This window comes from Lagopus muta, chromosome Z (genome assembly GCF_023343835.1).
Source record: "Lagopus muta isolate bLagMut1 chromosome Z, bLagMut1 primary, whole genome shotgun sequence".
Lineage (NCBI taxonomy): Eukaryota > Metazoa > Chordata > Aves > Galliformes > Phasianidae > Lagopus > Lagopus muta.
The window spans coordinates 20,521,246-20,537,080 of NC_064472.1; positions in this window are offsets into that span (position 1 = coordinate 20,521,246).

Consider the following 15,835-nt stretch of genomic DNA (forward strand, 5'->3'; position numbering starts at 1 on the left):
ATTTTCCTTTTCTATGTTAGTAAATAGTTTTTATCCCAACCCACAAATTCTATTTTGTGTTCTGTTTTCTCACTCATTGCATTTTAGGGGGAGTGAGCAAATAGTTGTGTTGCTCTGAGCTGCTGCCAAACTGACCCACAGCACAATTTTAAAGACTTTTCCAGTTTCAGAGTCCAATAAATACATTGTAAATAACTTCCATATAAATACTTTCCAAGCTAATTCTTTAAGAAACAGACTTTGTCTGAATTTTGGAATTCCCAGGAGGACTTATTTCATCTGAAGATATGCTCTATGTGGGAGTTTTTAATACCTAGAATGTCAGGGACATTAAAGTTTTATTTAATTTTCAAGATCTTTTTATCCTTGAACTGGTTTCTTTTCAAAATTAGCATTTATCCTTGATCATCGTATTTTTTTATTGGCAGGAGATATTCTCCCTGGGATCCTCACTTCATTGAAGAGGTGTTAGGTCCTGCTTATTTTGTCATATTCCTACAGAGTTCTTAAAAAAAAAGAAAGAAAGAAAGAAAAAAAAATAACAGTTCTCCTGGTTTTCACCAGCTATTCCATAGAAAACTTTCTAAACCATACAGATTATGTGTTATAGATTATATCTTGAAACTCAGACTTGCTTCTCCCAAAACCACTGCCCATAACAGCTGCTGAAACGACTGCAAGACTTCAAGCTGCTCAGAAAGCCTGTGCAAGTATACATCAGGGAACATGGGAAAACTGAAATGGCAAGGCTTTGGAGATGGTTGATGGGGCTGACTGATACCTCCCACTCTGAAGGGAACTAAAGCTGGGAAGGAGCTGTGGCTTCTAGGAAGAAGATGTCCTCCCCTCAGCATCAAATTCTGACTTCCAAAGTGACATGTTAAGAGTGCACACACCATGCCCACCCCTCCAAGATCTCAGCTACCACCTCTTTCATGTCCCACGTAGGCGACTTGTCTCTCAGAAGCAGAGATGAAGATTGCAATCTTTCTTCCAAGAGGGTTTGAACTTGGGTATGCTTTCCTTTTCTCAGTAATCCACAATTAAGGTTCCTATGATGGGACTCTGAAACCTTTGTTTCAAGATGAAACAGTGTGAGACTGGTGTGAAGGTGCTGCACCAGAGGCTCAGGATAACCAACTGCTGGTAGAGCAGGTGAGTTTTATGTATCCTGGTTGGTAGCAGGAAGGAAAACATGTGGTGTGCCTCATGTTTTGTGATAAGGCAGGAAGGGTTTCTCTTTATTGTACTTCCTCTCCAGCCAAGAGGATTCTTCTCATTTTCTTCTGACATCAATTCTCTCCTTCTCTGTTGCTGCCAAGATGCCTCCAAGTGACTCCCAGAATGTCATTTTTTTCAACTGTACTCCAGTATCTTCTGTTAAATGGGAAGCCTTTTTGCAGTTTTTTCATCCAATAAAGGTTTTGGGATAGTTAGATTGAAGTCATGAACAGGAAAAAATTCAGTTTGATTCAAGAAAAAGAACTTCTGGGAAATCTGTTTTTGTCATTAGCTTGGAAAGGACAGGATTATTTTAGAGCTTTGCATATAAAATATATCCATTTACTGTGTAAAAGCATTGTCAAAAAGTGATTAGAGATAAGGGTGAGAAACTGGAACTGAGACAGATATTTAACCATCCTTTTTCTTGTAAATTTGATGTAAGGAAAAAATCATCTCATATAAAATTGAAAATGAAATTTTTAAACAAGGGCAGCTAAACAGTCAGTCTAAAAACTTATCTCATGATTACACAAATTGTAATGCTGAGAGGAAAAAGCTAGAAAAAATAGTGCTTCTCTGAGGGTGTTTTTCTTTTCTCTCTCCACAGCATGTGTTACACTGGCTTATTAGAAATCAGTAGAATTTTAATGCAGAATAGAATATTTCACGCTTTCTTCAAGCATGTAATTTTGATCAGGTTACATAATATTATTGTGACACTAATGATAAGTTTACTCATGCCTGCTGTTGTTTCAGCTTAAAGGCAGAGTGCAGTCAGCCAGCTAAGTATCTCAGAAGATCATGTCCTTCCTCACGTGATCAATAAAAAAACTAAACACAACACAAAAGCAGAAGCAAAACTAGTCCACCTAACATAAAAATCTTAAAAATGAGAAATATGTATTGTAGGGAGAACGCTGCACCTTAAGGAGAAATGCATTTTAGGAAATAATTCTTTATCCAGAGAGCAGTAAGGACAGGCATTGGCTGCCCAGAGAAGCTGTAGGTGTCCCATGCCTGGAGGTGCCCAGGGCCAGGCTACATGGAGCCCTGGGCTGCTTGAGCTAGTGGGAGATGCCCATGAGTGGGAGTCTGGAACTAAATGATCTTTAAGGCCTTTCCAACTTAAACCATTCTGTTATTTAATGATAGAGCAATCCTGCAAAGATGCAGACAAAATCTATTCTTGTTGCTAATGAAGTTGCAACATGTAAAACCAAAAATAGAGTATTAAACTTGGTGTGTGTCAGGAGTTGACTAAGCATGAATTTCCCTTATTATGAAAATAATGAGGAAAAAGAAGTGGATTTGTGATACCAGGATTAGTAGAGGAAGTATGATAGAGGAAGCAGAGTCTTGCATTTTTAGTCAAGAGAAAGACTCCTCCAATTAATTCAAGGTGCCCAATTTCATGTGCTGTCTTACAGATCATTCTGTTAAATCCTGTCACTCGAGAAAAATTCCCACTGTTTCCTATACAGGTCATGATTATTATTTCTACTCTCTTAAGCTTACCTGAAGGTAGGTTTGCAAAAATAAACCCTCCTTATTTTCAACTAAGTCCTTGAAATAGATTCTAGTTGACAGATGTCATGAATTTAAGTGATATAGATAAGTAGGTATATTGAGTATCATCTATGACATGTCATTAACTAAGAAAGTAAGAAAGCATTCTTACTTTCCAGTTAGAACTGATTTTTTTTTTTTTTTTTTTATAAAAAGTAGATGTGTTTTATAAGCGAACCTCATTCTGATACACTAGAAGAATCCTTACCTCTTCCCTTTCTCAGGTTGGATGTTAGGAAAAAAAATTCTTTTGAACTGAATTTTTGATTGTTGTAAATAGCAAAAAGTGTTAATATTTGTTCTTGGCTGTGGCTTAAGTTTTAAAAAGCCTTATTTCATGCTCTCGCCACTTCTGACATCTAATGATTATATGCTCTAATTTATTTTTGTAAATATATCCAAAAGCTCCTGCTGCTTAATGATGATACATTTTCTCTTCTGGATGAACATACCTTCCTTATATGCTCTTGTCCTGATGTATTTAAAGAGATGAACTTTGAAGTAAATAACACTTAGAAAAAAAATGAATATGATATTTTGTTAGAATGGTTAAGGTATGATGTAAAAATATATAAAGATATAACAATAACCCTTTAAAATTTTTTGAATTTAATATCTAAGTAGGCTGTTTTGGTGTAAAATTTTGAATGTTCCAACCATAGTCTTTTAAAATCAATGCAAAGAGTGTCATTAGAATTGTAGATAATTTGTTTTCCATTTCATGCCATTATTTGTTATTTAAAGTGCTAAGATTGTCGATTAAAAAAATATATATGGAAATAGTACCAGTTTAAATTGACATTTTTTCCTAACACTTGATTTTAAAAGATTTGTGGAAACTTGCCCTTTGCTGCCTAGCTATACTGAAGTAGTGTATCTGCCGAAGAGCTGACAAGTTTAATAATCATGTTTTGATGTATGAAAAATAATTATGAGGCATTTAATCAATTTCACTTCACATGGTGTTAATTTTTCAAGTTGTTGGTAATACGATATTCAAAACTGATAAATCATTCTTTTCCCTCTTCAACCTCAGATTCATGCTATTCAGTTAGCACTGCTGTCTGACCATGTCTGTTATCGCGTCCCATACTGCATGTATTTCTGACATGTTCTTCATTTGCAAAGTAGCTTGCAAGTCCCCTGGTTTTTCTGTACTTTTTGGCTGTGTTGATTTGAGAGGACAGCCTCATGCAGTGAGAAAGCAAATCTCATAACCTGCATAACAGTTTTATCCTTTGATTTCCTCTCCTTTTTGTTCAGTGTATGAAACCGCTACTCCAAGAGATATTGGTGAAACTTTAATATAGATTTTGGTTCTGATACTGCCAGGGCAGAGCTGTCATTTATTTAAAAATGGTAAGGAGGAACTGACTGCTTCTTTAATTTGGTCTGTTCTCTTCCTCAGATTATGCATGTGGAGGGAACAAGAGATAATTTGAACGATTGATTCAGTAGACAAGAGAAGTGAAGTACTATAGATAACACTGTGGATGACAGTACGTCATAGCAGTTCTCTGCAGAAGCACCTGATAAACAACTGAGTGAACGAGTTACTGAGGTTTGTCGCATCAGGACTCACATGGCAAATCTTATTCCTTACATGGCAATTGCTAGACTTAATCTTAACATCAATTTACTGGTTTGTGTTCTTTGCATCTTTTTGCATATACAATGTCTTCAGGCTTTTTCCTTCTTGCTTCCTGAAGTCCTCCCTTCAGTGTCCTACTTATCCTCGTTCCCATCTTTGAGGATGCTTTTCAAAGGTACAAAGCTGAACTTTCAGCAGGTTTTCAATCTCTGGTAGCTACTGTTATCACACTGAGCTATTGGGGAAGAAATATTGAATTTGAAAACTGAACTCAAATTTTTAGGGTATATCTGGATATCTGCAGTCCTCATAGCACATGGAAGAGAGAGAGGGACAAGTATGAGCCAGCCCAACAAACTTGAGGAGGAGCATGGCTGGCTGATACCAACATTTACACACTAATCAATAGTATTATTAAAAAAGCCCTTTCAGATATTTTAAAGGCTTTAAATACTTGGGCAGACACACAGTTTTAGAGACTGCAACAAGGTGGATGAATACATAGAATCATAGAATCATAGAATCACCCAGGTTGGAAAAGACTTTAAAGATCATTGAGTCCAACCATACTACCTTAACTAACAGCCCTCTGCTAAATCATGCCCCTGAGCACCACATCCAAATGGATTTTAAACACATCCAGGAATGGTGATCCAGTCCTTTCTGTAAAGAAGTTTTTTCCTGACATACAACCTAAGCTTACCCTGGTGCAACTTCAGGCTATTTCCCCTCCCTCATCCTGTCACCTGTCACCAGTGAGAAGAGACCAACCCCACTCTTGCTGTAAGCACCTTTCAGATACTGGAGGAGAGCAATTTGGTCTCCCCTCAGCCTCCTTTTCCCCAGTTTCAGACATGCATTTCCCAAGTTCAGACATGATAGAGGAATGAGAGTTTTTAAAATATTTTTTTTTCTTGTTAGTGGCTGGGATTCAGCAGCTACCAGGAGGAATTTGGTTGTAATGGCCCTATTGTTTTTGTTGCTACACAGTGGCACTCTGCAAAAATAAAAAAGCAGCTTTCAGTTTAGTTCTTAATCTTCTTTCCAATTATTATGTACAGCTTTCGATTTAAATTTTTCCTCCATTATCAACAGATCTGACCTTCTGTTCTTTGTCCAACAAAGATGAAGGATGCCTCAGAAAATGTGTGAACAGTATGGGTACTTTATGCTTTCTCATTTCACACTTCCAACTTCTATCATTGTATTCAAGGAAACTCCCCTGAATGTTAAGTTTATGTAGGAGGCAACATATTTGATGATGTTTCAGGTGATGATTTGATGATGTTCAGGTACTCCCTGAAGCCACCTAATATTCCTGCATTCACAGCATCCTCTGGCAGAGATCTCCAATAGCTTTATGTACATAGAATCATAGAATCATACAATCAAGAAGGCTGGAAAAGATCATTAAGATCATGTAGTCCAACCACTGACCCATCACCATCTTGCTCACTGACTTATGTCTATAAGTGCTACATCTACACATTTCTTGAACACCTCCAGGAGTGGTGACTCTACCACATTCCTGGACAGATTGTTCCAATGCATTACCACATTCTGAGAACTATTTTTTCCTAATATCCAACCTTAACTTCACCTCGCACAACTTAAGGCCATTACTTCTCATCCTATCATTTACCTGGGAAAAGAAGCTAACTCCCACCACGCTACAACCTGTTTTTATGTCACTGTAGAGAGGGATAATGTCTCCCTTGAGCCTGCTCTTCCCCAGACTGAACAATCCCAGTTCCCTCAGCCACTCCCATAAGATCTGTGCTCCAGACCCCTCACAGCTTCAGTGCCCTTTTCTGGATGTGCTCCAGGGCCTTGATGTCTTTCTTACAAGATCTCCCATACAGGAAGTACTGAGCACAGTATTCAAGGTGTGGTTTGGCCAATCCAGGTGGATGCCAGTGACAAGTGGTGTCCCTCAGGGGTCTGTCTTGGAACCAGTGCCCTTTAAGATGATCCTGTGATTCTATTTAGGGTCTTCTTTCCGAGCAGATGCCTTTTTGCTGGCTCTTAGCAGTGCTCCAACCACCTTCCTTTTATGGTCTCATTTCATTTGCATTACCAGAAGGAACAGTCAGTCTCTGGCCATTCCCTTTTTGGTGTCTGTGATCTCATAAGGCCCTGACAATTTGTTCAAGAGTATTCATTTTTCAAGACTGTTCGAATTCAGCCTGTTTAACCATACCTCTCATGAAGGTATTTTCACAATTTTGAGTGCATTTGATGTTTGCATTCAAAAACTTGCAAATCCTACATTTCCTTTGAAGGCAGGGAATAAAGACAGCTTAAAGTATTCAAGGTATTTTATTCACGTAGTGAATTCGTATAGACACAATTACATCTTGTATTTTTGTTCCCTATTCCTATTCTATAAATCCTAAATGGATAAATCAATTATTTTGATTACTGTGGAACTGGGAGCAGCTGTTCTTTGCAACAGTCTGTTTCTATATGAATGTGTGAAGAACTACTGAGAGTTAACATCCAGCTCATGGCCAACATTTCCCAGCATATAAGCTTATTTTATCAATTCTCTTCTTTCCCTGTTACTCTGTGGCTTTTTTACTCCCACTTTCCTCTTGATCAGGGTAATTTGATTTCCTAGCTGAGATAAGCCACATTTGCAAAATTTCTGCAAAGTTGCTCTTCTGCAAGAATACAAACCATAAAGCATTAGAAGTACTGATAGGTTTATTTGTTGTCACATTTAGAAAAGTACCATAATGAATTTCCTCAATCTGTAATTTTTAACTATTAGGGGACTTCCTATTCTGTAACTTCCTTTTGCATTACTACTGCGAAAAAATACTAATTATATCTTCATTTCAATAAAAACAGGTATTTAATAAATAAATCAGTCCACTTAAAAAGGATTTTTCGTATCAGTGAACACAACGCATAGTAAGGAACAGCACGGCACAGGATTCTGTGTGCAGCATAAATATCAGATCCTGGGAAGTGTCTGCTTGGTGAAACCTACTGCCCTCCAAGCTCAGTAAAAGCAGGGTTACTTTTTTCTTTTCAGTATTGCAGCTTGAGGGACTGGAGCTCTGTGAATGTTTTCATCTTTTTTTTTTTCTTTTTCTTTTTTTTCTTTTTTTTTTCTTTCCCCAAGCTGCAATATTATTAATATTAATATTATTATACTGTAGAAGAAAATAATCACTGTCCAATTTCTGATGCTTACTATGTGAAACTACTGAAGGAGAAATGACAACGTAAAATACTGAAGAAGTACAGTTCACACTGCTTTTCATACTTTGTGCTGAGAATAAAAATGCACCTCTGCTGCTCTTGGCCCTCTCTTTTATTGGCTTGGGATGGGAAGACTTTCTTTTCATCTTCCCAAAGACCGCCTACTACTAATCCCCTGCCATGCACAGGCGTGCCACCCACCAGCTCAGGCTGCCCAGAGCCCTATGCAGCCTGGCCTTGAGCACCTCCAAGAATGGGGCACCCATAGCTTCTCTGGGCAGACTTTGCCTGTGCCTCAACACCCATTCTCAGTAAGGAATTTTCCCCTAATGTCTAATTATATCTCTACTCTTTTAGTTTAAAACCTTTGCCATTGTCCTATCACTATTTACTCATGTTTAAAGTAGGCGTCCCTCCTGATCATAAGATCCCTTTAAGTACTGGAAGGCTGCAATTATGCCTAACTGAATTTCTCTCCAAGCTGAATGAGCCCAGCTCCCTCATCCTGTCTTTAAGGAGAGATTCTCCAGCTCTCCTGTAGACCCCCTTCAACAGCTCATCATCTTTCTTTTCTTGGGGGCTGCAGCCCTGGATGCAGTGCTGCAGATGTGGCCTCATAAGGGCACAGCATAGGGGGACGATTCTCTCTCTCCCCCTCCTGACCCCTCTGCTGATGTAGCCCAGGATACAATTGGTCTTCTGAGCTGCACACTGCTGGCTTATGTCAAGCTTTTTGTCCACTGGGACTCTCCAGCCCTTCTCCAGAGGGCTGCTTTTAATGAATTCTTCTCCCAGTCTGTACTACATTTCTATCATTGCCCTGACTCAAGCACAAAACCTTCCACTCGGCCTTATTAAATCTCATTCAGTTCATGTAGGCCCATTATTCAAGCTTGTCCAAGTCCCCCTGGATGGCATTCCCTCCTTCTGTCCTACCAATTTCACTGTTCAGAATGATATCTCTGATAATTAATGGCAACTCATCATTCATTTTTATTACACTATTATGCAAATTTTCTGAGAACATTCAGGACCAGAAAGACATTCACGTTATTAACTTTGCAGTGTGTCTAGTGATTGATATATCCCTTTGTTGCTGATGATCCCTGAGTATGTAATATGAAAATTGACTTAAAATAACCTAACAAGGAACAAGGAGGAGGAGTTATTTTGTATTAACTCAGCCAGAAATATCCCGAACTTATAAACTGAGACAACTGGGATAATAACACTGAAAACTTATCCTGTTTTGCTGGTCTAGTCTTTCTCTAATGTTGCAGAAGTTGACCAGTTAGAGAGTTTAGAAGTCAACCAGTAATACAGCTACAGAGGATTTCTTGTCAAGTGAACATGCCTTGAGTAAGGGACTGGATGGCGCAGGTGTACACAGTTTTGCATGTCTGTGTTGAAATAACCATCATGTAAGAGGAAAGTGGGTGAATGATGCAATTTTTTGAATAATTTATAGTGTAGATAAGTTTGCACTATGCTAATATGTTTTAGTTTATAACATCGCAGTATATACATTATTCTCGTTAAAAATAGCCATTGGAAACATTGCTGATCTAAGTCCAAGCACTACCTTCTGTTAGTAGCTGTTACTGTTGTTGTTCCGTGTGTGCTGATTCTGTCTTTGTAAAATGAGTTATGATTCTCATTCATACACCATGAGGCACAGCAAGTCAATCTCCATATACATCTCAAACCATATCTTTAACAGTCTATACTTCAGTCAAAATAAATTTAACAATCTGGGGGATTTTTAGGGACAACAAGGCTAACATAGCAGGGCAAGAATCATTCATGAGTTCTACACACTGGCATATAAGAAGAACCTGGACAAGGACTGAGTCCATGGAGGAACTGAACTTGATTATTGCTGTAGACTGTGATAAATCAGCAGTGCTGTGGGACAGAACAGATTACAGTTTAATATTCTCTTTTGTAAATGGCTATATCTTATGGAACATAAAGATATGCAATAAATGAAGGACTTGAAAGGGCATTGGAAGAGGATTGCTGGCACATTTTGGCACACTGTGTACCACTGTAGTACAGTGGAGGTCTTCAGATAGACATGTTAAGAAATACATTGCTCTAGAAGGGCCTTAGCTAATATCTTTTCTAACCTCCAATCACAACTTTTCAGAACAAAGATATTTTAAGTATGGCTCCTGAGCATTGTTTCCCTATGATTGTAAGGAAAGCAATTAAAGTTTAAACATGGGAAAATGGCTTTGTGATTTGGATGAAGACTAGAGGAAATTTTTGTTAACAACCATTCAGCAGCCTTCTCTGTGTCTCTGTGAAGCCCTTCTCTGTGTTCTCTCTTCTCTGTGAAAAATTTGTGTCTCAAAGATGTCATTTTTCTTGCAGAAAGGGACAACCACTTCACTGAAAACCAAGTTGGATCCTAGTCAGTTTAGTTGTTCAGAAAATGGTTTCCATTGGTGTTGCAGCGTATTAGATAATAATCTAAATAACACTTGTGACTTTATTTTGCATGAATTCTTTAATATGAGTGTATCTACTGCTGCATTCATATGCTGTTGAGCCAGCACCCTCCTCTGAGCTGGCCTCTGTAGAAGTTCTGTTCAGGTACTGCTCAGAGATTAATAAAGCGCAGATTTGTTTATTTACTCAATTGTTTGGGGAGGGTAGAAGGAATGGCTTGCTGCTAGCAAACCCTCTTTCATATAACTAGAATTTACTGTACTGCCTTCCATGATAAAACCCAATTGAAAACTGGGAGAATTAAATTAACTAAGAATCTTCTATGAAGTGAGAAAAATGATAAACCTCAGGTTGCAGCATATATGAATCATATTTATAAATTATGTGTTTAACAGAAATAGCAATCAAGAGGGCAGATAGCATTTTCAGATCTGAAGAAGTAAGGCCATTTTGAAGGGGGATTTAAAAGAGCTGAGTATAGAAGATGGCAGAATGGGTTTCTAAAAGAGGGAATTCTTGGAAGAGAGTATGGAAAGGTACATGACGGAAGGAAATGTATGTTGGTTGGCTAGGTTTATTGAATAGCCATCTTTAACAACGTTATGGCAGAAAGCACGTACAGATCATTTAGCTAAGAAGATCACTAAGAGCTCAGTATTATCTTTAGTTCAACTTCTGTAAGTTCTTATATTTATGATGAAAGAACGAGGTAAGAAAGGTACCTCATTAGCTTCAAAGTAATGAAAACTTTGACTTCACATGGATGTAATCAGATCCTCAGGGTGTTTTTTTTTTCCCTAACTGCACTATTACTCTGATTTTGGATTGTTAATATATTTAGAGGGAATGTAATTTAAACAGTGTAACTTAACTTTTCTCTTTTAAGCTTAGGAAGGTGTGGAATTCTCTGTCACAATTTAAGCTTAGCAACAGATTTTCATTAACCATCTATGCAGTGGATGCACATAAATATCCAAAAAAATAATCAACTTCTTTGAAGAAGTATGATTTTCCCCTCTTTAGTCCAGGTTAAAAATATATTAAAATACCTACTTTGCTGGATATTTATGACTTTAAATTTGTTTCATTAGAATGCTTTAATTCACTAGTTTGTGGACAACATCAAGGTTTGAGAGGTTGGCCTGTGAGAAAAATATGTGGTTCAGCAAGGGTTCTGAACCTGCATCAAAGCAATCCCAATCATTAATAGTGTCTGAGTGATGAGTAGATAGTGCTCAGCAGTCAAGGATTCTGGTGGATAAAAACTTGGATTTGAGCAGGAAGCATACACTTGCAGCCCAGAAAGCCAGCCATATCCCAGACTGAAAAGTGTAAGGGAAATGATTCTGTCCATTTACCCTCTTCTCATACTTTCATTTGGAGTACTGCATCCAGACCTGGGGCCCCCAACACAAGAAAGATGCGGAGCTGTGCCACAGAGCTGAATTTGTAAAGTAAAAGGATGGCTATTCTACAGGAAGTAGCTGATTTTTACTGATTCCAAAAATTGCAGCCTTTCTTTTGCTGGTTATGAATAAACAGGAGGTATCATGAAGAATTTTATTCAACTTTGGATCTATACAATGACATTCAAACACTTTTTAAAATTATATAATCTTTTAGTTATTTAGTCTCTGTGATGTACTATTTCAACCTTTTTATTTTTGGTTCTTTCAGTGAATTTGTGTGTAACAGGAGTCAAAACTATGAAGTTACCCACTGAGTAGTTCTACAGATGGTATTTTCATACATGTTGAAACAGATTGCATTACTGTGTTTCTATAAAATAAGTGCTTGATAAGTGGAAAAATTAAAATGAATACTCTTCTGTGCTCTATGCTGCATCTGTGCATATATTGGGATGAAGGAGGAAGAAGTATAAGAGCGAATCTCAGGTGAACTTATTTATAAGAAATTTTATTATATGAAAAAAGCTTTTCTATCAACTAAAATGGAATTTCAGATTAAATGAGTAAGTCTTTGAAAGACTTCAAAGTAGTCTTGTAATTTTACAATAAACATTCAGAGAAAACAGTTACTGACAGCCCTGATGAGCAATTCTAATAGGAAATTAAAGGCTGCATTAGATTTTAATTAAGGAATATGTAATTTTATTTATGTTTAAGAACAGGACTAGTCTATAGTTATTTTGTTCAATTTTATGAAAAACTGATTACTTCAGATACAGAAGTGCCTATCAAATATTTTAGGGTATTTAAGTGGCATGTTAGAGTTTAGACCAATGAGCAATGGTCTGATAGATTAATTATTCTTGTTCTGTGTGAGTGGTGAAACATGTTTTTAAAATATTATATGGAGATATTTTCCAAGTCCATGAAGTATACAGTGGAATTCTATATAAAACACTTCCTGTAGGTTTTCCATGAAGGATACAATTGGAGTGTTTTTGTAATGTCCATTCTAAATAAAAATATCCTCAGTTGGTGAGTAAGAGATCTTGAAACTGATTGGGGTACTGTGTAAGAAAGGGCTAATGAGAGGCTATGCCCTTGGTAAGTGTATATCAGATCTTTTTGGCGTAATGCACTGAAAAATACATAGGGCCTCATTCTGAAGAGCTCTGGAGTTTTTCAGGCGCCTTAGTATCAGGTAGAAGTATGTCAGATTCTCATGAAATTTCTGTTTCATGAGGAATTACATGGTATGTGAACATTTCTACACAGTAATAATACGTGTGGTTTTCTTTTTCATAGATGGCTAACTAAAATTTTTATGACATGTCTTCGTAGTAGGTTGGAAGTCTTCAGGAGGAAACCTTTAACAAGTACTTATCCCCCATTATGATTTTAATGCTCTATATGTTTTTCTTTTTTTCTCTTTATAAGTGGGGGGAAGCAGATCCATAATAAAAATAGCAGTGGGTCAGTGCAGAGGAAAATTATGTCCTGTAGTAGCAGAACTGTAATTCCAGCTTAAAACTGATGAGTAATTCTCTCTAAAAAGCAGCGCTTCTATTGCTGGAAGACACTGTGGAAATAGTTGAAAAATGAACAAACAAAAAAAAATCAGAAAACAAACAATCAACAGTAAACAAAACAAACAAAAGCCATGAGGAATTGTTGCGGAGTGAACATGGAAATTATGTGCCTGTTCACTCTATGAACACTGAGGTCACCAAGCCAAGAACAAATTGCCAGAAATAACTAACAAGCAAGCAAAAGTAGCTGTAACGATCTATAGTTTACTTCCCTTTTTTGGGGGGTTCAGAAACATCTTTCACGTGCTGATTGAGAAACTTCTGTGGATTGCCCTCATTAAGACAGTGCTGGATGCTCAGCATGAATATGTGATACATTTTGAAAGTATCTGTGGAAGTGGTCAGCTGTACCTTGTTCATTCACTGTAGAGCATTTTGAAAACTTGTCAGACTTCACAAATGAAACAAGCAGGAAAGTCTAACTAGAATTGAGTCCAGCCAGAAAACTATGAATGAAGGCTGGCTAATGGATGCTACAGAAATGTGTTTTTCAGACACTTTACAAAGATTTCTCCAGCAACCCAGCACAGAAGATATATTCATAAATTTCTCCAGAAGATTTAGAAATAAACAAACAAAGTATTTGAACCTGATATCTTGAAAAGTAGATCTGTTTTATTTCATCTGTATCTTTTTTTACTGAAAGAAAGGTTTATTTCTCAGGGATATGTAAGATGTATACTTTAAGTGTTGTAAATCTAAGTGGGCTGGCTGACTCTGCTGAGGTTGCAGGTTATTTTCCAGCATTAGACACGCTTCTTTGAGACACATGGACCGAAGTTGACAAATCTGGGCATACCTGAAGGAGGTGGACAGAGAAAAGAGCCAAGCTCTTGTCACTTGTGCCCAGTGCCAGGAGAAGAGGCAGTGGACACAAACTAGAGTGCAGGAGGTTCTATCTGAATGTTTGGGAATACTTTTTGACTCTTAATAGTATACAAACACCTGGAAACAGGTTTCCTAGATTCTCCTCCTAAAAGCTCTAAAAAGAGCTCATCTCTAAAAGCTGCCTGAATATATGTTGGACGCCATGATCTGGGTGTCCCTGCTTCACATGGGTTGGATCAGTTGAGCTCCAGAGGTCTCTTCCAGCCTAAATGTTTTGTGATTTTAAGATTTAGTCACATAACACAGAGACACAATTAAATCTCTTGATTTTTATGAAGCAATAAAACAATACATTAAAGTAATTTTCTTTAACCTTTATCAACGTATGTGGTATAGCTACTGGTGGTGCCCTTGTTATAGTCAGTAAAAAAGAGGGACTTATAAAATTAATACAAGATGGTACAATTAACAATGGTAATTCATGCTGGATGAAATATCAATGCATCAGGCATAAAAAAAAATTATGTGCAAACGCTTTAAAAATGGATAATGTCATGTGAATCGTCATCAAAGTTGTGAATTTCATGAAGTCCAAGGGACTGAATGAGTCATAACCAGTTCTAGGAGTTCCTTGAAAATATGGATTATAGGGTCATCGTTTACTTTTCTGAAGGAAGGTGACTAAGTTTGGGTAAAATGCTAAAAGCACTTTGTAAAGAGAAATCAAGTCCCCTATGGAATCAAAAGGAAAATTTGTGTCAGAGCATGAAGATTAAAAATAGCTCACAGATTTAGCATTTTTGTGGATTTGACCGCTCATTTAAATGAGTTAAACATGTGTCTTCAAAGTGAAAATCGTCTTATCTGGGCTATGTTTTAGGAAATAGCTGTTTGAAATGAAATTTAAATTTTGGCAAGTTCAACTTATTGCAAATAAATTCATGCATTTTGATACACTGGCTAAACAGTCTTGGAAACAGTGGAAAATATGCATCTGTGCGTTCTGTTTTGATAAAAAGTATTGAGAATAGGCTTCAGGATTTCAAAAAAACATTATTTTTATGTATTTGCCACTCCACTTTCAGTAGACATAATTACCTTACTTGCAAATACATGGAATTGCAACCATATATTTAATTCAAATAAAACTTGGTTGTATGTCTTTACTAGACATTTATAAGCCCTCTTACCGGAGAAAAATATCCCTCACTTCACAGTCACACCTTATTCATTCTCTACTTCTTGACAGTACGTACATTTGTGAACAACTGTTGTCAAGGATGAAGCACAGGGAATGAAATATTTCGTCAAAAATCTCTGACGAACACCTTGAGAACTCATGAGGAATGGCAACCACTGACATTGAATCAGCCTGATGCATAAATTTTACAAAAACAAGGTAAAATATCCCACTGGTTTTATGTTTCTCTTGCTCCCTGTTCTGTTATGTATATACATTAATTTTATTATATATTTTATTTGCAGCCCATGGAAATTCCTGTTCACTCAAGGCAGATAAAGCAAGCCAAAGTGTTGGATGAATATGATTTAGAAGATATAAAAATGTAATTGCAGGAGAGTACAGCTTGCAGTAATTCATTCTTATTATTTTATTTTATTTTATTTTATTTTATTTTATTTTATTTTATTTTATTTTATTTTATTTTTCCCTCTTAACTTTGCTCTGTTAACAATCTGGCTCTCTAAAGCACTAAAGAATTAAAACTATTAAATATACTGAAAATAATTTCAGACTGATGAAGGTTCACCATGATATTGACTTTGTTTTCCATTTGTTGCTGAAACATTTCTAAGGCAATGTGCAAATAAAGTAGTGTGTGGGACACTCAAGTACTGTACAGATTGGTGAGTGTCATCTTCATTAAAATGAAGTAAACAAAAAAGTATTCTGGCCACTCTGAAAGAGTGCTAATTATCCTTTTTCAAGGAAATATCTGAACAGA